The sequence below is a fragment of the Capra hircus genome, chromosome 27 (assembly GCF_001704415.2).
Source record: "Capra hircus breed San Clemente chromosome 27, ASM170441v1, whole genome shotgun sequence".
NCBI classification, from domain to species: domain Eukaryota; kingdom Metazoa; phylum Chordata; class Mammalia; order Artiodactyla; family Bovidae; genus Capra; species Capra hircus.
This window is the reverse complement of record NC_030834.1, coordinates 31,284,694-31,305,607: the sequence shown is the minus strand read 5'-3', so window position 1 is coordinate 31,305,607 and position 20,914 is coordinate 31,284,694. Positions and strand designations below refer to the sequence as shown.

The 20,914-nt window shown below is 45.9% G+C and overlaps 1 pseudogene; it reads right to left on the bottom strand.

Moving 5' to 3' along the window:
* On the bottom strand, positions 17,883-19,666 carry LOC102186930 (annotated as a pseudogene).

The window sequence follows — 20,914 nt, the reverse complement described above, 5'->3', positions numbered from 1 at the left end:
CCATCTCGGTAGAGCCACCTGTACAGTCCACCAACGTGCCAAGGAGTGATGAACAATATTCATGATGGTGACTAAGAGTCTTTAAGAAAATGATAAGTTGACAAAATGTTTGTAAATGATATAACTGATGGAAGAATCTAAGCTACTCCATTTTGTAAGGTTCTGGGAAAAGAGCCTTTGGAAATCCAAGAGCCTTTGGAAATCCCCTGACCTCACCCCACCACCTGCAAACCAATCAGAACCCTTGGCCAGCCCGGGAAATTCGAATCAAGCCCGGGAAATGGGAACCAATCAGAGCTCAACACTTAACCCTTCACCAGAAGGTGACCAATCAGACCCGGAGACTCCTGTTTTTCGAATTTTTCGCTCGAGAATACCCTATGTAAGCAATGTAACCCAGAGCTCAGGGCTCCTCCCTATAGCTGCTGCTTCCATATGGATGGGAGCCCCAGCTTGAGCTTGGTAATAAAAACTCTCTTGCTTTTGCATCAGATATCGGCTCCCTGGTGGTCATTGGGAGATTTCGCGACTTGGGCATAACATTTGGGGGCTCGTCCGGGATCTCCCACTAGCTCCACGGGAAGACCAATCCGGAGAGTCATCTGCAGCCGGTAAGCTTTCTTCTGTCTTTCTTTTCCTTTCTGGCAGGGCCTGGTTATCTGAGACCAGTATACGACTCATGCGGACGCACCGGAGAGTCACCGGTGGGGGTCGTTGGAAGACGTCCCTGACCCCAGCGTGGGGGGACGGAGTGCCCCTGTTCTCTGTAGACAATAGCGGGTCGCTCCCGCTGAATGGCCGGAGGCCGTCGTCGTTCAGTTTTACCTCCGGACTCTCGGAGGTGTATTTCTCCTGTCTCTCTGTCTGTCTGTGTGGCTGTTCGTATTGTCTGTGTTAATTTACCAACATCTGACTGATCCAGGGACGATGGGGCAACGCCATTCTAGCCCCACACCTCTATCCTTAGTTACTGATAATTTTAAAGATGTCAAGATGCGTGCTCATGACCTCAGTGTAGAAATTAAAAGGAATAAATTAATCACTTTTTGCAGCGCAGAATGGCCGACCTTCCATGTAGGCTGGCCCTCAGAAGGCACCTCTGACTTGGGAACTTTACACCGGGTTCTGACCGCGGATCGGACACCCTGACCAAGTTCCCTTTGTCAGCACATGTGCCTCCTCGGACAATTCATTTCCGAGTGTTAGACCAGAGCCCAGTTTCGGTCCCTGGAAGGGGTCCCTCTTCCTGCAACAAACAGCGACTCTGGTGGGGACTCTTCTTTGCCGAGACTGACATCCTAACCACTCGGGGTACTCAGGGGCCAGCTTGCCTGCCAATGGACCAGACCCAGCGGCCGCAACTGGGACCCTTTTGTCCCTGGTCTCCTCCTGACGTGGACAACTGGCCAGAGTGCCCCGACCAGTAAGGAACAAGAGACTTTATTGATCTCTCTCCCCTTCCCTCTCTTTCCTCTCCTTAACCCTTCCTATCCTTCCCTGCTTTTCTAGTCCCCCGGTCCTGGACCCAGGAATCTGGTCGAAGGGCCCTCAGCCTGAGCTGAGGATTGGAGACTGATCACCTCCTCTTGGCAGAGAACTCGAATTCTGGTTCTGATTCCTGGTAGGGCCGAGTTCCAGTCCTCCCTTCTCTGGAGGCCCAGGGAAAAGTCCCGTAATGCCTGGGCATCTGCAGGTGGCAGGAGACGTCTGTAAGGCCACCCCTTTTGCCCCCCTCTCCTGCCTCTTCCCCCTTCTTTTTCAACCTGGCTTCCTTTCCTCCCTTGAAATCTTTGATGTTAGTTCTGAAGTTCTGTGTCTCTGTAGGAGGTTTTCTGAGAGGCTGTATTTTTGTATTTAAGGGCTTCCCTAGTGGAGCCGAGGTTAAAGCGTCTGCCTGCAATATGGGAGACCTGGGTTCGATCCCTGGGTCGAGAAGATCCCCTGGAGAAGGAAATTTTGCTTTGTCTGGCCACCATGTGGTTTAGACCTGCTGCCATTTTGTTAGAACTTGATTTTCTTTCCCTGTGCCTTGAGACCAGGGCTCTCAGGAACACTTATCTAGACCATCTCTAACTCCTGACACTGAGGAAAAAGGGAAAAAAAGACTTGAAGCCAAATCTTGCACTGTGTCTGTCTAAATATGTGTTGGTATGTCTTTGTCTCTGGGTAATATTTTTGAGGTTAATTTATATATGAGCTCTATTTATTTGGCTTAAAAAAAGGTAAGCGCTCACAAATCAAATAATTCTAAATTAAACAATAAATTCCAGGTTCATGCAAACTGGGAAATATTCAGTGTTAAATACCTGATATTAATGTTTGTTTGTTGACCTATCTAATATAAACATGTCTTAGAGTAATTAACGTTAAGTAGAATATTTTCATTGTACCTAGGTTTAATATAAGTTAAATATTATATCTGTTACAAGTTTGTCAACAAGGAAATTACCTCAAGTGAAGAAACTTCTAAAAAATGTAAATCAGATATGAGCTTTTATATCTCTAGCTAACTTTGGGGTGCTTCAGAGGGCCCCTGAAGCATCCCAAGGAGAGATATTAAACTGTGTTTATTTGGTTGGTTAAATTACATAGAAAAGATTATCAGATGAGTAGTAAATCCGCTCATGTTATAATGTATGGTAAAATTACTAATACAGATATCCTAAAAATTATATGGAGTTTTTAACATTCTGATATGTCCTGGTATTTTAATGAAAAACCTGATGACTTCACAAAAGTTAGCAAAAGGACTGAATGAACCAGCGAATATGCTTATAACTTTTATGGTTTCTATCTGAAAAATTAAGGGGTTGAATCTTATGTTTTCAGGGAGTAGGGAAAATCTTCCTCTCAAACTAATTATGACAATACTTTGGTAAAATTAAATGTTATAAACAAAACAATTATATTTTCCATCTGACTCCTCCAAAAATTGGAAGTCCTTAGGTTTCCAGTAAGTTTATCAAATGAGTTAGGAAGGTTATCTCATGGATACAAAAATCTCAAGAAATTTTTGAGACCTTAAAAAGAGAAGAATTCACCTAGATTTGTTAGGCAAAATCTGTGATAAGCCTTTGGTGTGAGTTTCCCAGCCCTGTTTTATTTTAAAAGTTCAGTCTGAGACTCTATAAGTGTTTCAGCAAAATAAAAAGCCTATAATCAATTATGGTTATAAAAATCATCAGACCAAAATCAGTGAGAACAGACTTATTTTGCAAACAAACTAGCCTTAATTTGGTTATATTTAATAAAAATAAGGGTAACTTTAAGGAAAAAAAGATATTTCGAAATGTTAAATACCAGTTTGTTAATGGAGGTCTGCATCTAGTAAGGCTCATCTCTTAGACAGTTCTTTGCTGTTATGTGATGTTAATGTAAAATTTAATTGAATTCTTGAAGAACACCCTAAGTTTGTTTCTGAAGCTTATCTCAGTAATCTGTCTTTGGATGAAGATCAGATGCCTCATGACCTGCAACCAGGACTGGAAAAAGACATAATTTAAGGGACTGTCTCCAACATGGATGGAAGGACTCTTTTATCAGGAGAAACTACACTACACCAGGATGAGAAGACGATGACATCAGAGGTAGACAGCTCCCCCGAGATGCTGGACCTGATTCGTATGATCATTTATGTTTTCTTGACTTCTTAGACCTTTGCATATAAGTCAAATGCTTTTCTATCATAGGCCTGATCCTATGCTAGCTTTAAAAATCAATCCAATTGTTGGGTTTCTAGCCAATTACCTGTGTCTAGTTCTGGGTTACCTTGGTAAATTTCTCTATTACCAGACTCTAACTGGTTGGCCCTGAAAAAATTTACTTAAAAAATTAAATCATACTAAATTTAATCAGTCTAGTGACACTAGAAAACTGGGCTATGTGCCTTATAGATGGTGCCAATATATAATTTCCCTGGAAGATAAAGATTCTACAGGGCAGACTAACTCAGATAACCTGAAGATACACTGGGCTACATCTAACGGAAGTTCTTAACATAAGTCTTACTTGCGACTTTACTAATACTGCTGGCTATGTTATTTGTATTTCACCTGTTTTACAAAACTGCTGTTTCTTACACTGTGTGTGTGTGAGGCCTCTAATATAATATATAGTCCCATATGAGATCGATGATGGTAACTGTAACTTAAGATATGGCAAGAAGCAACAAGAGGGAATATTTTCCTAGACCAAAAAGCTAGTAAGACAGGTGGTCCAGAGAATTTTAGATACTGTTTCATGGCCTAGTCCAATAACAGCACATTGAGTGGCCTGTTTACCTGAGAATGGACACTCTCAGCACCATGGGATAAAATAGTCATGAAGTGCCCCCCTCATAATCATGGTCAAGTTTATGAGCAAAAAGGGGCTCTGCCAACTGAAGACTGACACTCGCCATCTGCATCTACAAAGATTAAATCATGGCCGCTGCAACTGCTGACTTTCAACACCCCTGAAAGGAGTTCAGGGTGAAAATCAGAAATGAGGCACTCTGTGCTCTGAGAAAAACTGGCAGAACAGGCCTTCAGATAGTTAGATCTTTTCAGGAAAAGATTTTATGAGTCCCAATTCTTGCATCTTCTCATACCTAGAGAAACACTGACGTCATTAACGGTGAAATCTGCTTTGGCCATTAAGGAAAAGTTTACAATTAAAAGTCAAAGTAGAGTAGCTATGGTTCAGATATCCTGGGAAATAACTAGGTGATGCTATGGGTGTACTTTCAGATTAGACCTTGTATTGCTAAACACTTGAGTTTTCTGAGTCATGTCAGGCTTGGATGCCACCATTTTCAAAACAATGTCTGCTGGAAGCTACTAACCTTACTTTTTATAAAACTAGGCAACTGACTACATGGCTACAAGTCTCCCTGAAGTGTCAGGTCCAGACTGGGTTTCAGGCCTATTCTTCTAAAAAAATATGAGATTTATTTTGTCTACTAAATTCCAGTTACCACTCCTCCAACTACTTCTAATTGGGTCTGTTACACCAAAATGGCAAACCAAGGGATTAAGATTTTAATCATACAAGACTCAGATCTAGAACTTGGAACTCAGAAATACTTCCGATTCAGTGTCTATACTCCAAGCTGGGGCAGTCCTATGCCCCATTTTGACAGGAAGTTATTACAGTCATAGTTGCCTAGTTTCCTAAAATTAAAACTGAGCCGGACTCTGTGGGGCTCTGGAGTACAGATCTGTTCTGTGTTCTCCTTTTCTTATCTATAGGATTTAGACTTTGTTCAGCCTCCTTGGCCTTCCCTGAATTCCAAAACATGGATTCAAACAATTGCTAATCAGGGAAGGGAGGGGATACAAAAACAGAAACAATCAAAGGTTGGTACAGCCTCCAGACAGAGTCCTGGTTCCTACTCAAAGAAATATGCATAACAATGTCTTTGAGCCCCCACCCAGGTGGAAGACGGTAACTTCAGACTGAACACAAGATTCCTGGAGCACAGCTCTGTTGCCTCACCACCAACCCATCAGAAGGGGTCACAAAGCCTGCAACCCTCACCCCAAATGTTGCCTTCTGTTTCCGGGGACCAGAGATGACCATCCTGTTAGGTCTCCTGTTTGGCCCTTGTCTATTTCATCTCTGAGAGGGGCCAACTAAATTGCTGTTACTACAAAGGTAGAAGCTGGTTTCAGATGTGGAAAACCCCAACTTAGACCAGGTAGAGAGAGACTTCTGCTCTATTAGGCAGGCCTACGCCATGCACAGCAGGAAAAAGTTACAGAAGAAAGAGACCTCCGCCCCAATTCCCAAGAAGTATCCTGAGTATGAAGTCTCTCAAGGGGGCCTATGTGCTGCGTTAGGGGAAAAATGTTGTTTTTATGCGAATCACTCAGGGGTAGTCAGGGAGTCCCTAGCCAAGATAAGAGAAGGGCTGAGTCAGAGAAAAAGAAAAAGAAAAATGTCTCAAACCTGGTTTGAATCCTGGTTCAATTCATCCCCCTGGTTCGCAACTCTCATATCCTCCTTGGTGGGGCCCCTGATTATCTTGTTACTGCTACTCACCCTCAGGCCATGCTTACTAAACTAACTGGTGGCCTTCATTAAAAGCCGCATCAACACGGTGCAGCTCATGGTGTGCAGATCCCAACATACGGCCCTGCCAACAGTCCCCTTAGTGGGAGACAATATAGAGCTGACCCCAGACCCATGATTGGGTCTGTCCTGGATCCTAGAGAAGAGGGGAATGAAGAATCTAAGCTACTCCATTTTGTAAGGTTCCGGGAAAAGAGCCTTTGGAAATCCAAGAGCCTTTGGAAATTCCCTGACCTCACCCCACCACCTGCGAACCAATCAGCACCTGTGGCCAGCCCGGGAAACGAGAACCAATCAGAACTCAACACCTAACCCTTCACCAGAAGGTGACCAATCAGACCCGGAGACTCCTGTTTTTCGAATTTTTCGCTGGAGAATACCCTATGTAAGCAATGTAACCCAGAGCTCAGGGCTCCTCCCTATAGCTGCTGCATCCATATCGGTGGGAGCCCCAGCTCGAGCTTGGTAATAAAAACTCTCTCGCTTTTGCATCGGATATCGGCTCCCTGGTGGTCATTGGGAGATTTCGCAACTTGGGCGTAACACTGATAAGGCATGACTATCCAAAATATATAAACAGCTCCTACAACTCAACATCAAGAAAAAAACAAGCTGATTTTTTTAAATGGAAGACCTGAATAGACATTTTTTCAAAGAGGACATGCAGATGGCCAGCAGCCACAGGACAAGAGACTCAACCTTGCCGGGAATTGAAAATCAAAATCACAATGAGATATCACTTCCCATCTGTCAGAAAGGCTGTTACCAAAAAGACTACAAATAACAAATGTTGGTGAGGGTTTGGAGAAAAGGGAACCCTTGTACATTGTTGCCGGAAATGCCAATTGGTGCAGTCACTGTGGAAAAGAGCATAGATGTTTCTCAAAGAACTAAAAATAGAGCTGCCCCCAAACCCAGCAATTCCACTCTTGGGCGTCAGTCCGGAAAAAAAAAAAAAAAAAAAAACACTAATTCAAAAAGATACACGCACCCTAATGTTCATAGTAGCATTACTTGTGAATATCCCACCCTAGGGATACATGGAGAAGGCAATAGCACCCCACTCCAGTACTCTTGCCTGGAAAATCCCATGGACGGAGGGACCTGGTAGGCTGCAGTCTGCGGGTCGCTAAGAGTCGGACACGGCTGAGCAACTTCACTTTCACTTTTCACTTTCATGCATTGGAGAAGGAAATGGCAACCCACTCCAGTGTTCTTGCCTGGAGAATCCCAGGGACGGGGAGAGGGGCGGTGGGCTGCCGTCTATGGAGTCACACAGAGTCGGACACCACTGAAGCGACTTAGCAGCAGCTGCAGCGGGGATACATAGCTCTCCCCTCTTGCTCCTTCTCACCAGCTAATCCAGAATAGTGAGAAAGACCTGGAAAGAGCGGGTGAGCCCCAACCTGTGCTTTGGCGGGTTCTCCGCTGGGCGGCGCGACTCCTCCGCGTTTCTGCCTCGGGCTCCTTCAACGCTGGGGCCCTGGCCCTGGCCGCAGGCAGAACCCACCAGGCTTCAGAGGAGGCGGCACCGGGAGTGGCTTAGCAGACGGACTGTAGCGCAGAAAGAACTGAAGCCGGGAGCAATCAGCAACTTCTCTGGATTCCTGAGAGCCCAGCAAGAACCGAGAAGAGATGAAAGTCTCCGGCTGCCCGTGAGGGAAACTAAAAGAGCCGGGAGTGGGATTCTATAGACAGTAAAGGGACAGATTTCACACTTGCGGTTATATTTAATAGTCACCCTTGGGGTTCCTGAAGCTCCTTCTCAGATGTATTGGGAGAGAGTTCGCTGTCCCCAGAGAAAAATGGCCTGATATGGTCAAAGCGAATGCAGTATCATTTTATTACTCTGGAACAAAATAAATAGAATAGCATGCTTTATATTTCTATCGTGCTTTTGTTTTGGGGGCGATTTCAGTACAAAACACCTAGCCAACATTATCTTATTGCTTGACCATGCTTCTTTTGTAAAAAACAAAACAAAAAACCCTTAGAATATTCAAAACCTATGTCTTGCTTACAGGAAAGACTCAAGAAAGAACGCTTGGCAAGAATGAAAGTCAGTTGCTAAATGAAAAAGCTCCCCTCCCTCCCCAAGGAAGGATTACAACAGAGCACCCAGGCGCCGCTGCACTCTTCCCACTGAGCCCATGTGGGCCCCATTCTGGAATCTCCCAAGGGAGGGCTTTTTCTGAGCCAGAGAGGGAATCACACCTTAGGTGGCAGCTGTCACTCCAGACTTTTTTGCCATGTGTTGTGAACGGGTCTCCATCTTCTTCTTGCCTTTTCAGCCACTGTGAAGTCCCCACATGAGGTTCACTATAAATCAGTGGGTTCCCTGGAAGTGATAGTTTCTTTCTGTATGATTCAGGGACCTCTCAAGATGAGACGCTAACCCCTTTTCAAAAACTAGAGCTGGTAGAAAGAATGCCGGCCTGGAAATCAAATGCTAGGCACTGTTCAAGGGCCTGTCTGATCCTGTCTCCTGATCGCTCCTTGTTCCTGAAAACAAGGTAACGGCATCAGCTATAGAAACCGCCAGAAATAGAATTACGTGTCAGAAGAGAATTAAAGTAATTCTTCAAATTTGTTCAAACGGATATATTGCATCTCCTCTCTTGGAACCAAAAACTAGAGAACTATGACCCTTGTCTTTCAAAAAAAGAAAAAAAAAAGGAGGCCAGTAGGTCCAGAGCCACCCAGGCAATGATATGGCCAGTCTGAGCTGCTGAACAGTTCAACCCTTCAATCTCTTCCCGTGACTCCAAGCTGAAGCCTAATGTCTGATTCCTGTCACAAGTTTACTGAAAAGTGCACTCAGATTTTCTGCACAAAAAGTGAGTAAATCCATGGCTATGGAGGTAATAGAACTATGTTCTTTCCCCTCCCTGCTTATTAGTTCTAGTGTCATAATGTCGTAAGGCATGATAAAAAGCACATTCTGATCCTCTTAAGCTTGAGCTTGGAAAAATAAATAAATGTGAGTAAAAACTGGCCCACTCTCTTCACTCTTTATCAAAGCCCTGTGGAATCAATATCACCACACCAAGCCCTACTGAAATCAATGGAGTAAGCTCCTGAATTCATTTCCATGGGACTTGGCGTTGTAAAAATAATTGGATTGTGCAGCTCTCCGATACGCCTTTCAAGAAATAGAGAAAATGTGGCTTTGCTGGTGGGGGTGGGGGGTGAAAACTCCTCCAAGTGCTGATAGGTTTCACCCTGCGTTCGGTATTGTCATATCAAGAGGGGCTATAATCAAGTCTCGAATGAGCCTAGCAGTACTACCCTCAATGAGGTGTTTAAAACTGCCTTGCCTAGTGAAAATGAAAACACTTCTTTTGTTCCCATTTCAAAATTAACTGCATGGTATTACCACTATCAATGAGGTGTTTAACATCAAAATTGCCTTCCCTGGTGAGAAGAAAAACACTTGCTTTGTTTCCTTCCTTAAAATTAATTGAGGTTTTTAAAAACTCATCCTTATTCAACCAACATTTGCATAGAAGGGGAGACAGGAAGATGGGATTTTTAAGTGTAGCCTTTGGTAGCCCATCAAAGGTTCCAGCACATTCTTTCTGTTTAGACCACTTGCTGAACACTTTTCTGCCCCTCAGCTTTATCCCTACCCCAATTATATAACATTGGTCTCATTGATATGACCCTTGGTAGGGAGTTAATAGGTACTTGCTAGAATGAAAGAATGAAGGATTGAATCCATTGACCCAGATATTCCTTATAAGCTTGCAGATTTTTCACACGACTACTCTACTTATTCAGCGGGGTTAAATAAATTGCTGATTAAAAATTTAAAAGTAGTGTCTAACATTAATATCTGAGGGGTCTTGATAGATAGGTCAAGGGGAGCCTCACTGACTGAAACTGTCTGCCCTGACCACACAAGATAGTAACCATTTGTATGAGTTACTTTACACAGGAGGTCTGGTAAGGAATGCAGAACTCACAAGCTACCACCAAACTGAAGAATTCGGGAAGGGTCAAGAGGAGAGAGGAGACGCCAATCCCTATCCTACCAACCTCCCAGAATCCTCCTTGCTGGAATCCATCTTGGCTGAGCAATGCACACACACCCAGGGAGGACCCTGAGTCAGAATGATTGGCCACAGACAACCGGGAAGCAAATCCCACCACCGTAAAACCTGACACTGCGAGCCACGTGGCAGAACAGTCCTCCTGGGTCCCCTTACCCTCCTGCCTTCCACCCGGGTTCCCATCCCCAACAAAGCCTTCCGATTTATCAGTGCCTGTGTCTCCTTGGACAGTTCATTTCAGAGTGTTAGGCAAGAGCCCACTGTCAGGCTCTGGAGGGGGGCCCCCTTCCTGTGACAGATATAGCTAAAGATGCTTCCTTTGCCCATTTTCCTCAGGAATTCCAGAGGTGGCTCTGACTTCTGTTACCACTTGGCCAGTTTGTGATGGTGGTGGTGGTGGAGTGGAGGGTAGCTGTGGTCTCTGCCTTTTGCAAGTTGGAGCAGAATGTAGAAGGCAAAAGAAGTATTATCAACGTGATCTCATTTATTCCTTATAATTCATATGTACCATTATCCTTGTTTTGAAATTAAGAAAACAAAGACTTGGGGCTTCTCTGGTGGCTCAGTAGTAAAGAATCCAGCTGTCAATTCAAGAGACACCGATTTGATTGATCCTTGCTCTGGAAAGATCCCTTATTCCTCGGAGCAACTAAGCCCATGCTCCACAACTACTGAGCCTGGGCTCTAGAACCTGGGAACCACAGCTACTGAGCCCATGTACACAACTACCCAAGCCCCGCCCTAGAGCCTGACTCCACCCGGAGAAGCCACAGCAGTGAGAAGCTGACAAACTGCAACTAGAGAGTAGCCCCTGCTTGCCGCAGTTAGAGAAAGCCCTCACAGCAATGAAGACCCAGCACAGCCATAAAAAAATACACAAAAATACCTAAAAAAAGAAAACAAAGACTTGCAGAAGTTAAACAATTTGCCCAAGGTGGCAGTTGTGATATATAATGCAGCCAGAATTCAACCCTACGAGTGTCTGATCGCCAAATGGTTGTTCTTAACCACTAAGTTAGGTGAAGCACCAGCCTCCCATTTGGCATCCTGGATCCATCCAGGAGCGTACCTTTCTACCTCCTCCCCTGCCCATGGTTTCAAGGCAACCATACATTCATGTACTGGAGCCCAGAGCATAACGAAGCACACATTTCAATGTTTCCTCTTCCTAGTTTTCAAATTGCCCGATAATTAAGTGGAATATTGCTGTCCTATTTTAGTGCCTGGATTTAGCCAATGTTGATTTAGTTCCTATTTCTTTTCAGCCACTACACCTTGACACTTAATCAGAATTAATTAGACTTCACCAAGGAGCAATGGCAACCCACTCCAGTATTCTTGCCTGGGAACTTCCACATCAGTTCAGTTCAGTCACTCAGTCATGTCTGACTCTTTGCAACCCCATGAGTGGCAGCACACCAGGCCTGCCTGTCCATCACCAACCCCCGGAGTCCACCCAAACTCGCGTGCATTGAGTCGGTGATGCCATCCAGCCATCTCATCCTCTGTCATCCCCTTCTCCTCCTGCCCCCAATCCCTGTCAGCATCAGGGTCTTTTCCAATGAGTCAACTCTTCGCATGAGGTGGCCAAAGTATTGGAGTTTCAGCTTCAGCATCAGTCCTTCCAATGAACACCCAGGACTGGTCTCCTTTAGAATGGACTGGTTGGATCTCCTTGCAGCCCAAGGGACTCGCAAGAGTCTTCTCCAACACCACAGTTCAAAAGCATCAGTTCTTCGGGGCTCAGCTTTCTTTATAGTCCAACTCTCACATCCATACATGACCACTGGAAAAATCATAGCCTTCACTAGATGGACCTTTGTTGGCAAAGTAATATCTCTGCTTTTTAATGCATGGATCACAATAAACTGTGGAAAATTCTGAAAGAGATGGGAATCCCAGACCACCTAACCTGTCTCTTGAGAAACCTATATGCAGGTCAGGAAGCAACAGTTAGAACTGGACATAGAACAACGGACTGGTTCCAAATAGGAAAAAGAGGATGTCAAGGCTGTATATTGTCACCCTGCTTATTTAACTTTTATGCAGAGTACATCATGAGAAACGCCGGACTGGAAGAAACACAAGCTGGAATCAAGATTGCCGGGAGAAATATCAATAACCTCAGATATGCAGATGACACCACCCTTATGGCAGAAAGTGAAGAGGAACTAAAAAGCCTCTTGATGAAAGTGAAAGGGGAGAGTGAAAAAGTTGGCTTAAAGCTCAACATTCAGAAAACCAAGATCACGGCATCTGGTCCCATCACTTCGTGGGAAATAGATGGAGAAATAGAGGAAACGGTGTCAGACTTTATTTTGGGGGGCTCCCAAATCACTGTAGATGGTGATTGCAACCATGAAATTAAATGACGGCTACTCCTGGGAAGGAAAGTTATGACCAACCTACAGAGGAGCTATAGTCTGTGGGGTCGCAGAAAGTTGGACATGACTGAGCACAGCAGCAGGGAGCAATATATGACAGGGGACAGGGTCCTAGACCAAAAGGCAACAGGCTGACTGTTTTTCTTAGTTTCTCGTTCTTGCTTTCCCATTAACCCACTGTTTGACCTTGGGCAATTATTTAACCACTCTCACCATCAGCTTCCTCACGTGTGAAATAAACACGATCTCATGGTTCCCTTCTGGTGCTAACTTTCCATGATTTCGAAGAGCCAGCATCAAGTTTATTATTTTATGGGAGCTTGAACTGAGCTTCTTCAAGTACCAACTCTTGTCTGATCTCTATCTGTATCTCACTCCTAGATTTAAACCTAAGGATAAAGCACAAGGAAAGACTGTCACAAACGTATGGGAAAGTACAGGTAATAATGACCTCATCTTACCAGCATTAGGAGGAACATGAGGACTAAAAAAATGGAATTGTTTTCCGGAAGGATCTATATGCTCCTCTGTCCATAGGATTCTCCAGGCAAGAATACTGGCGTGGATTGCCATTTCCTCCTCCAAGGGATCTTCCTGACCCAGGGATCAAACTTGCATCTCTTTGTCTCCTGCATTGGCAGGTGGGTTCTTTGCCACTAGCACTACCTGGGAAGCCCAGTATTAGGTAAGGAACTATACTAATTGCTGTGAAAAGGTTTTATCGCTTTGGCTAAAATGTGGAGGAAGGGAAGTCATCTTATAAAAGGGCTTCCCACAGTATAGGATTATCGTGTACCATCTGAAACATTATTATCATCCTTTCTTTAAACTATTTTCTGGTATTTAGTGATTCTACAGTGCATAAGGCTGTTACTCCCACTTTTTTGAGTGTGAATTCTTTATTTATTGATTTTGTTATTTCTCTTGCATGATATTGACTCTACTCAGATGTTTTATTGTTCTTAGGGTAGATGCATAACTCAGACCTGCACAACCAGAATACTTCACATTCCTGGCTAGACTGCTTGAGGAATAAAAATACACCTCAGCAGAATGAATGAATTCCCAAAAGGACCTCCAGATGATCACAGAAACTACCAGGAAAGGCTCTTTCCAAAGTCTTTGCTGAACTCTGGCAGATGTACATGCTGTGGGCCGCTGGGAACCATCTTGCCATTATGCAAGAAGAGCTTATCTGAGATTGAGGCTAACACAGAAAAAGCAAAGCCTAGAGATGAAAAGAAACAGGCTTCCTGATTACATTGAGTACCTGGATCCCAAAAGTCTACTTCCTGAAATATCGGGAATATAGCCAATAAATTCCCCTTTTCTGTTTAAGCAGAAGTTGTTTTAACTCATAATTAGTTTTGTCACATGCAACTAAAATTAATCAAACTAGAATCTGTGAATCTGTAGAGGAAGCCCACAGTTACCCCACTTCTTCACATCACTAGATACTCAAGAAGCCCTTCTAAAATTGAGGTTATTGCTATGCCACAGGAAAAGAAAGCAGAGTGCTATCATGTCTTATCTGACTTTCATCTTATATGCTGATTTTTTAGAAACTACCCCTCGTGAAAGATGTAACTTCACAATCCTATTTAACTCTCACAGCAGCAAACACATTTGTGGACATTTATTAATGTCAAGGCTTAATGTAAAAACAAAATGGCATAGATATTGGAGGAACACTTTAGAATTCTCTACCTGCTGCCAGTTCACCACTAGGGGTTAGATTTTCTCTTCAAGCCAGATTTTTCTGAATGTCCAAATATCTGCTATATGGCCTCTGCCCCAGAATTTTTTACCTTACATGGGAATCAAGAGCTAACCATCTAAAGTTGATAGATTAAGAAATTAAAGATTAGATATAATATTTAAATGTGTGACAGGTGACCAACAGAAGAACACTAAATATTTAACAAACATTGGGTGAGGGAAGAGACTGTGTAAATGATACAGATTTATCATTTTTCACATTCAGAGGTGGAATGAAATGCATAAAGTTGAAAAATCAAGAAATAATATAACTATGGGCTTCCCAGGTGGCGCTAGAGCTGCAGAATCCACCTGCCAATGCAGGAGATGCGGTTTCCTTCCCTGGAGAATTCCATGGACAGAGGACCCTATCAGGCTACAGTCCATGGGGTCACAAAGAGTCATCAGACATGACTGAGCGCGCGCACACACACACACACACACACACACACACACACACACAATGTAAGCATATAATGTGGAGTTATGAAAATAGCCCCCCAAAGAAAGCAAGAGACTGATATTCATTATAATCTCTCTAAGGGCAACCAGGCTGAGAAGGGAGGGATGTTTTCACTTTCAATCCTCTTTAGACATTTCCTTTTTGTATGTATGTATGTGTGTATGTATAATTTACAATTTTAAAAAAGTTGACCAGAACTTACGGTAAAGTGTCTGTCTACAATGCGGGAGACCTGGGTTCCATCCCTGGGTCGGGAAGATCCGCTGGAGAAGGAAATGGCAATCCACTCCAGTGCTATAGCCTGGAAAATCCCATGGACAGAGGCGCCTGGTAGGCTACAGTCCATGGGGTCGAAAAGAGTTGGACGCGACTGAGTGGCTTCACTTGCACTGTTTATCTGGGCAGCTTGCTCCCTGTTCTCTGAAATGTCCATTTGAAACATTCTCCACTCCATCACACAGACTCCATCTCACCTCCCATCTCCAATCTTTACAAACTTTTTTCTTTTAAAATGGAGGAAAGTTTTCTCCATCTACCTGAGGTTAATCTCTCCTCCTCCATGTTGGATCCCAGACCCTCGGACTTCTTCAGAAATTTTCTTTTACCCCCGTTTTCGACCGTATCCTCAATCCCTGTCTCCCTTAGCTCCTATCAGTCAGCTGGTACACACAATGAAGCTACTCTCATCTTAAATTTAAAAACTGCCCGGATCCATGACCCTCTCTAGCTTCCTCTCTCTTCTCTCTTTCACAGCTGATGTCTCCACTTCCTGCTCCTGAGGTTACTCCAAGACAAGTCTGCCTCTGTCACTCCACCAAAACTGCTTTTGCTAAGCCAGTGGTTCCAGTCTCTAATGTGTGCATTCTGTGTGCTCTGTCATGTCAGCCTCTTTGTGACCCCATGGACTTTAGCCCACCAGGTCCCTCTGTCCATGGGATTTTCCCAGCAAGAATTCTGGAGTAGGGATCGAATCCATGTCTCCTGCATCAGCAGGCTGATTCTTTACCACTGAGCCTCCTGGGAAGCCATTGGATCATTAATACCAGTATTCCTCTTTCTTGATTTCTCCACAGTTCAGTTCAGTTCAGTCACTCAGTCGTGTCCGACTCTTTGCGACCCCATGAATCACAGCACGCCAGGCTTCCCTGTCCATCACCAACTCCCGGAATTCACTCAGACGCACGTCCATCGAGTCAGTGATGCCATCCAGCCATCTCATCCTCTGTCATCCCCTTCTCCTCCTGCCCCCAATCCCTCCCAGCATCAGAGTCTTTTCCAATGAGTCAACTCTTCTCATGAGGTGGCCACAGTATTGGAGTTTCAGCTTTAGCATCATTCCTTCCAAAGAAATCCCAGGGCTGATCTCCTTCAGAATGGACTGGTTGGATCTCCTTGCAGTCCAAGGGACTCTCAAGAGTCTTCTCCAACACCACAGTTCAAAAGCATCAATTCTTCGGCGCTCAGCCTTCTTCACAGTCCAACTCTCACATCCATACATGACTACTGGAAAAACCATGGCCTTGACTAAACGGACCTTAGTCGGCAAAGTAATGTCTCTGCTTTTGAATAAGCTGTCTAGGTTGGTCATAACTTTCCTTCCAAGGAGTAAGCGTCTTTTAATTTCATGACTGCAGTCACCATCTGCAGTGATTTTGGAGCCCCCCAAAATAAAGTCTGACACTGTTTCCATTGTTTCCCCATCTATTTCCCATGAAGTGATGGGACTGGATGCCATGATCTTCGTTTTCTGAATGTTGAGCTTTAAGCCAACTTTTTCACTCTCCTCTTTTACTTTCATCAAGAGGCTTTGTAGTTCCTCTTCACTTTCTGCCATAAGGGTGGTGTCATCTGCATATCTGAGGTTACTGATATTTCTCCCGGCAATCTTGATTCCAGCTTGTGTTTCTTCCAGTCTAGCGTTTCTCATGATATACTCTGCATAGAAGTTAAATAAGCAGGGTGACAATATACAGCCTTGACATCCTCCTTTTCCTATTTGGAACCAGTCTGTTGTTCCATGTCCAGTTCTAACTGTTGCTTCCTGACCTGCATACAGATTTCTCAAGAGGCAGGTTAGGTGGTCTGGGATTCCCATCTCTTTCAGAATTTTCCACAGTTTATTGTGATCCACACAGTCAAAGGCTTTGGCATAGCTGACCTAAAACAATAAGAAAGTCAGTTGTTTTCCCAGTAAAAATGGATTTACTCAGGAACAGCAAAGGATGGCAATTTAGAACATGCAAATCCACAGAAAAATAGACAAGTCCAAAAACCGAAGGAGAGGAGGGCTGTTTTATAGAGGAGAAGGAGTTGGGTGGGGCTAATATAAACAAAGAGTCCATTGGAGGAAACAGGGAGTTTCAAGTGTAGTGGCTTTTTAAAAATTTTATTTTTAATTGATGGATAATTGTGTTACAGTATTGTGTTGCTGCTGCTAAGTTGCTTCAGTCATGTCCGACTCTGTGTGACCCCATACATAGCAGCCCACCAGGCTCCCCTGTCCCTGAGATTCTCCAGGCCAGAACACTGGAGTGGGTTGCCATTTCCTTCTCCAATGCATGAAAGTGAAAAGTGAAAGTGAAGTCGCTCAGTCATGTCTGACTCCCAGCAACCGCATGGACTGAAGCCCACCAGGCTCCTCCATCCATGGGGTTTTCCAGGCAAGAGTACTGGAGTGGGGTGCCATTGCCTTCTCCCACGGTATTGTGTTGGTTTCTACCAAACATCAACATGAAACAGCCATAGGTTTACCCATGTCCCCTCCCACTTTAACATCCCTCCCACCTCCTTCCCCATTCCACCCCTCTAGGTTGTTACCAAGGCCCGGGCTCGAGTTCCTTGGCTGATTTTCAGTCTCTCATTCACTAGGTTGTTGCCTGGGGAGGAGAAATGCATCCCCCAGCTGGGTTGTGAAGTAATAGCCTGCTTCCTGTTGAAGATGCAAAGGCACTTGTTTTCTTACTGGGTCAGCAATTGACCTTGAGTGTAACGGCTTGAGCAGGCTCCCTTCTGGCCTCCCCACTTCATCGTATTTATTTATTATTTTTTTAAGGGACTGGTGAGATGGCAACACTTTATTAGGCTGGACCAGCCAGGAAGCAAAGTGGACTGAGACGACACATGCCCAGCATCTGTGGGAGATGGGCTCCGGGGCCCAACCCTGGTGCTCCCCTCTCAGGGCAGCACCGTGGAGGGTGCACCGTAGGTCTGGGTGTTCATGGGCCTGCTGGTATGTGAGCAGGCTCAGGGACATGGTGTCCACGGCCACCTCTAGACCCGGCTGCTGGGTGACCTCCACCGTGTTGTCATTAGCCAGCTACAAGGAGGCCGGCATGGAGCAACACACTTCAAAAGCAGGCTGGCCTACCACTAGCTTTGCAAAGGGACGCCACTGGTTGAGTTGGCTGAATCTCGAGACCTGGTCCCCACAGGTGTGGATGTCAAAGGGCACATGCTCCTCCTGCTCCTGGAGCAGGGTCTGGATGGTGTCCTCCCAGGCCCGGACGTGCTGCTTCAGCTCTGTCTCCTGGATGAGCTCCTGCTTCCAGGTGGTGACGAAGAGCTCCACATTCTTTTGGACCAGCTCTTTACAGCACAGGGACGCTGGCGTGGCTGCCACTTCCCTGTCTGCCTTTTCCCCGGGCTCTGCCCCCTTGGGCTCTGTGTACCCCTCAGGCTCTGGGAGGTCATCTGCTGCTCCCAGGTCTTCCACGCAGTCCTTCAGGTGGCTTTCCTCCACAGGCTACTTACCCTCCTCAGCCCTTGGAGGTGGCACTGCTCAGCCACCTTCCTTCTCTGCAGCTTCTGGAGTGTCTCCAGCTGCTCCCTCACATGCTTCCAGTAAAGAACCTCCTTGGCTGCGAAGGAAGGGCCCTTTCGCCAGGGCCTCCTGCTGATGGCGCGGGCCGGGTACCTCTGGTGGAAGTCCTGCAGCTTGACACCACGCTTCCTCTTTCACTTCTGTCCTGGCACCCCCTCCACACGGGAGGCACGGGGTAGGGCCTCCCTTTCCTGCAGCGCTCAGAATCCAAGGAGTCGAAGGGCTCCAGGCCCTGCCAGGAGTTTGGGGTCTCCTTCAGCCAGGATGCAGGCTTCAAGGCCCCCTTCTGCTCCCGGAGTGGGCAGCAGTCTGCTCTGGGCTCCTGGGGCTCGATCAGGACCTCAGGGGCTGAGGCCTCAGTGGGCTCTGCTGTCCGCTCTGCATTCTCTTCAGCCTCTTCCACACCCTCACTTCTGGGCACTGGGCCCTCTGGAGAGGTGCCTGGCTCCTGGGAGATGCTGAGCACCGGGCCGGGACTCCCCCACACAGAAACTTCCATGGGTGCTCCTCAACCCTACCAGGCTCCTTCTGGTTCCTTGGCAGCAGTGCCTCCATGAGAGACACTCACCGGCTCCAACAAGAACGTTATTCTGGGGCGGGCAGTCATCCTAAAATCCTTCCGGCGGGCCAGGACTTCCCCCTGATGGCTGTACAGGGGTTACTATTCTTCCTCTCATCGGGGGCTACCGGGGCATCGGGCAGGAGGCGGATGAGGGCCCCACTGGGGACCTGGTCACCCAGAGAGCCGCGTTAACACAGAAGTCAGAGAGGTCGTCCAATGACAGGAACTTATGCGCCGCCTCCTGGGGGGCCCTAGAGCTGCTTCCCCTACGGTCCCATCTTCCGGCTCGGAGGAGGGCTACTTGGCCCGCTTCTGGTCAGAGATGAAGTCGAGAGCCTGGTGGGCCAGGGAGGAGAGCTAGTCCGCCTTCTGACTGGAGATACAGCAGAGCCCTGCATCAGCTGTGCCGCCTCAGTGAAGTCCATTGTGGTTTTGCCTTTGTCGAAAGGAATGCAGATCTGGTCCAGCTCCTCGAGATCCTCGCCCAGCTGGGCCGCCACGTCCACCTCCCAGTTTCTGCTGGGGTAGCGGGTGGGCAGCAGGAGGAGGGCGAAGAAGCGCCTCAACGTCCTCCATGTTCGGGAGGGGCCGGATCAGCCCGGGGACTGCAGTGCTGGCTTCGAGAGGGGCCAGTGTGCTCAGCCCGCCACTAGTTCTGGAGCCATTTTCCTCCACTCCTTTTTAAATGAAGTTTCTCTCTGTTCACAGAACAGCTTCTGACACAGGGGACTACACTCTTCTTAAAACATTCTCATCATTGACTTTCAGGACACACACACATCACCACTGTAATTATGTTAACAAAAGCTCAGCCTCCCTGTACAGCAATGCTGAATCAAATCCTGGGAACAGTTTTGGGAGAAATAAAAAAGGGTAGATAGCTTTATTGCTTTACCAGGCAAAGGGTGGCAGACTAGACTTTTGCCTCGAGAAACTGTGTCTCAACCCTGGAGAACTTGCCGAGGGGTTTGAACAGGAGTTCAAAAGGTGGGAGTCTCTGACAAGATTAGGGCATGAGCACGGCTTGTGTGTGGGTGTGTTAGTCGCTCAGGGTCCTCTGTCCATGGGATTCTCCAGGCAAGAATACTGGAGTGGGTTGTCATGCCCTTCTCCAGGGGATTTCCCAACCCAGGGATTGAACCTGGGTCTCCTGCATTGCAGGCAGATTCTTTACTGTCTGAGCCCCCGGGGAACCTCTTAATCTTGTCTCAAGTGATGGCCTCCTAATCTTAATAAGTGTGTCTGATCCCTTTAATCTCATGTCAGGTGATTTCTTGATCTTCTCTGTGTTCACTTCTCTCCTAAAGGCCAGCCCAACCTGGTTCAGGGCACTAGTGGATTGTCTTTTTCCAAAGGTCTAGGCAGAGCCTCCAAGCCAGGCTTCAGCAATACGTGCACTGCAAACTTCCAGATGTTCAAGCTGGTTTTAGAAAAGGCAGAGGAACTAAAGATCAAATTGCCAACATCCTCTGGATCATGGAAAAAGCAAGAGAGTTCCAGAAAAACATCTATTTCTACTTTATTGACTATGCCAAAGCCTTTGACTGTGTGGATCACAATAAACTGTAGAAAATTCTGAAAGAGATGGGAGAGATCTGTAGGCAGGTCAGGAAGCAACAGTTAGAACTGGACATGGAGCAACTGACAGGTTCCAAATAGGAAAAGGAGTATGTCAAGGCTGTATATTGTCACCCTGCTTATTCAACTTTTATGCAGAGTACATCATGAGAAATGCTGGGCTGGATGAAGCACAAGCTGGAATCAAGATTGCTGGGAGAAATATCAATAACCTCAGATATGCAGATGACACCACCTTTATGGCAG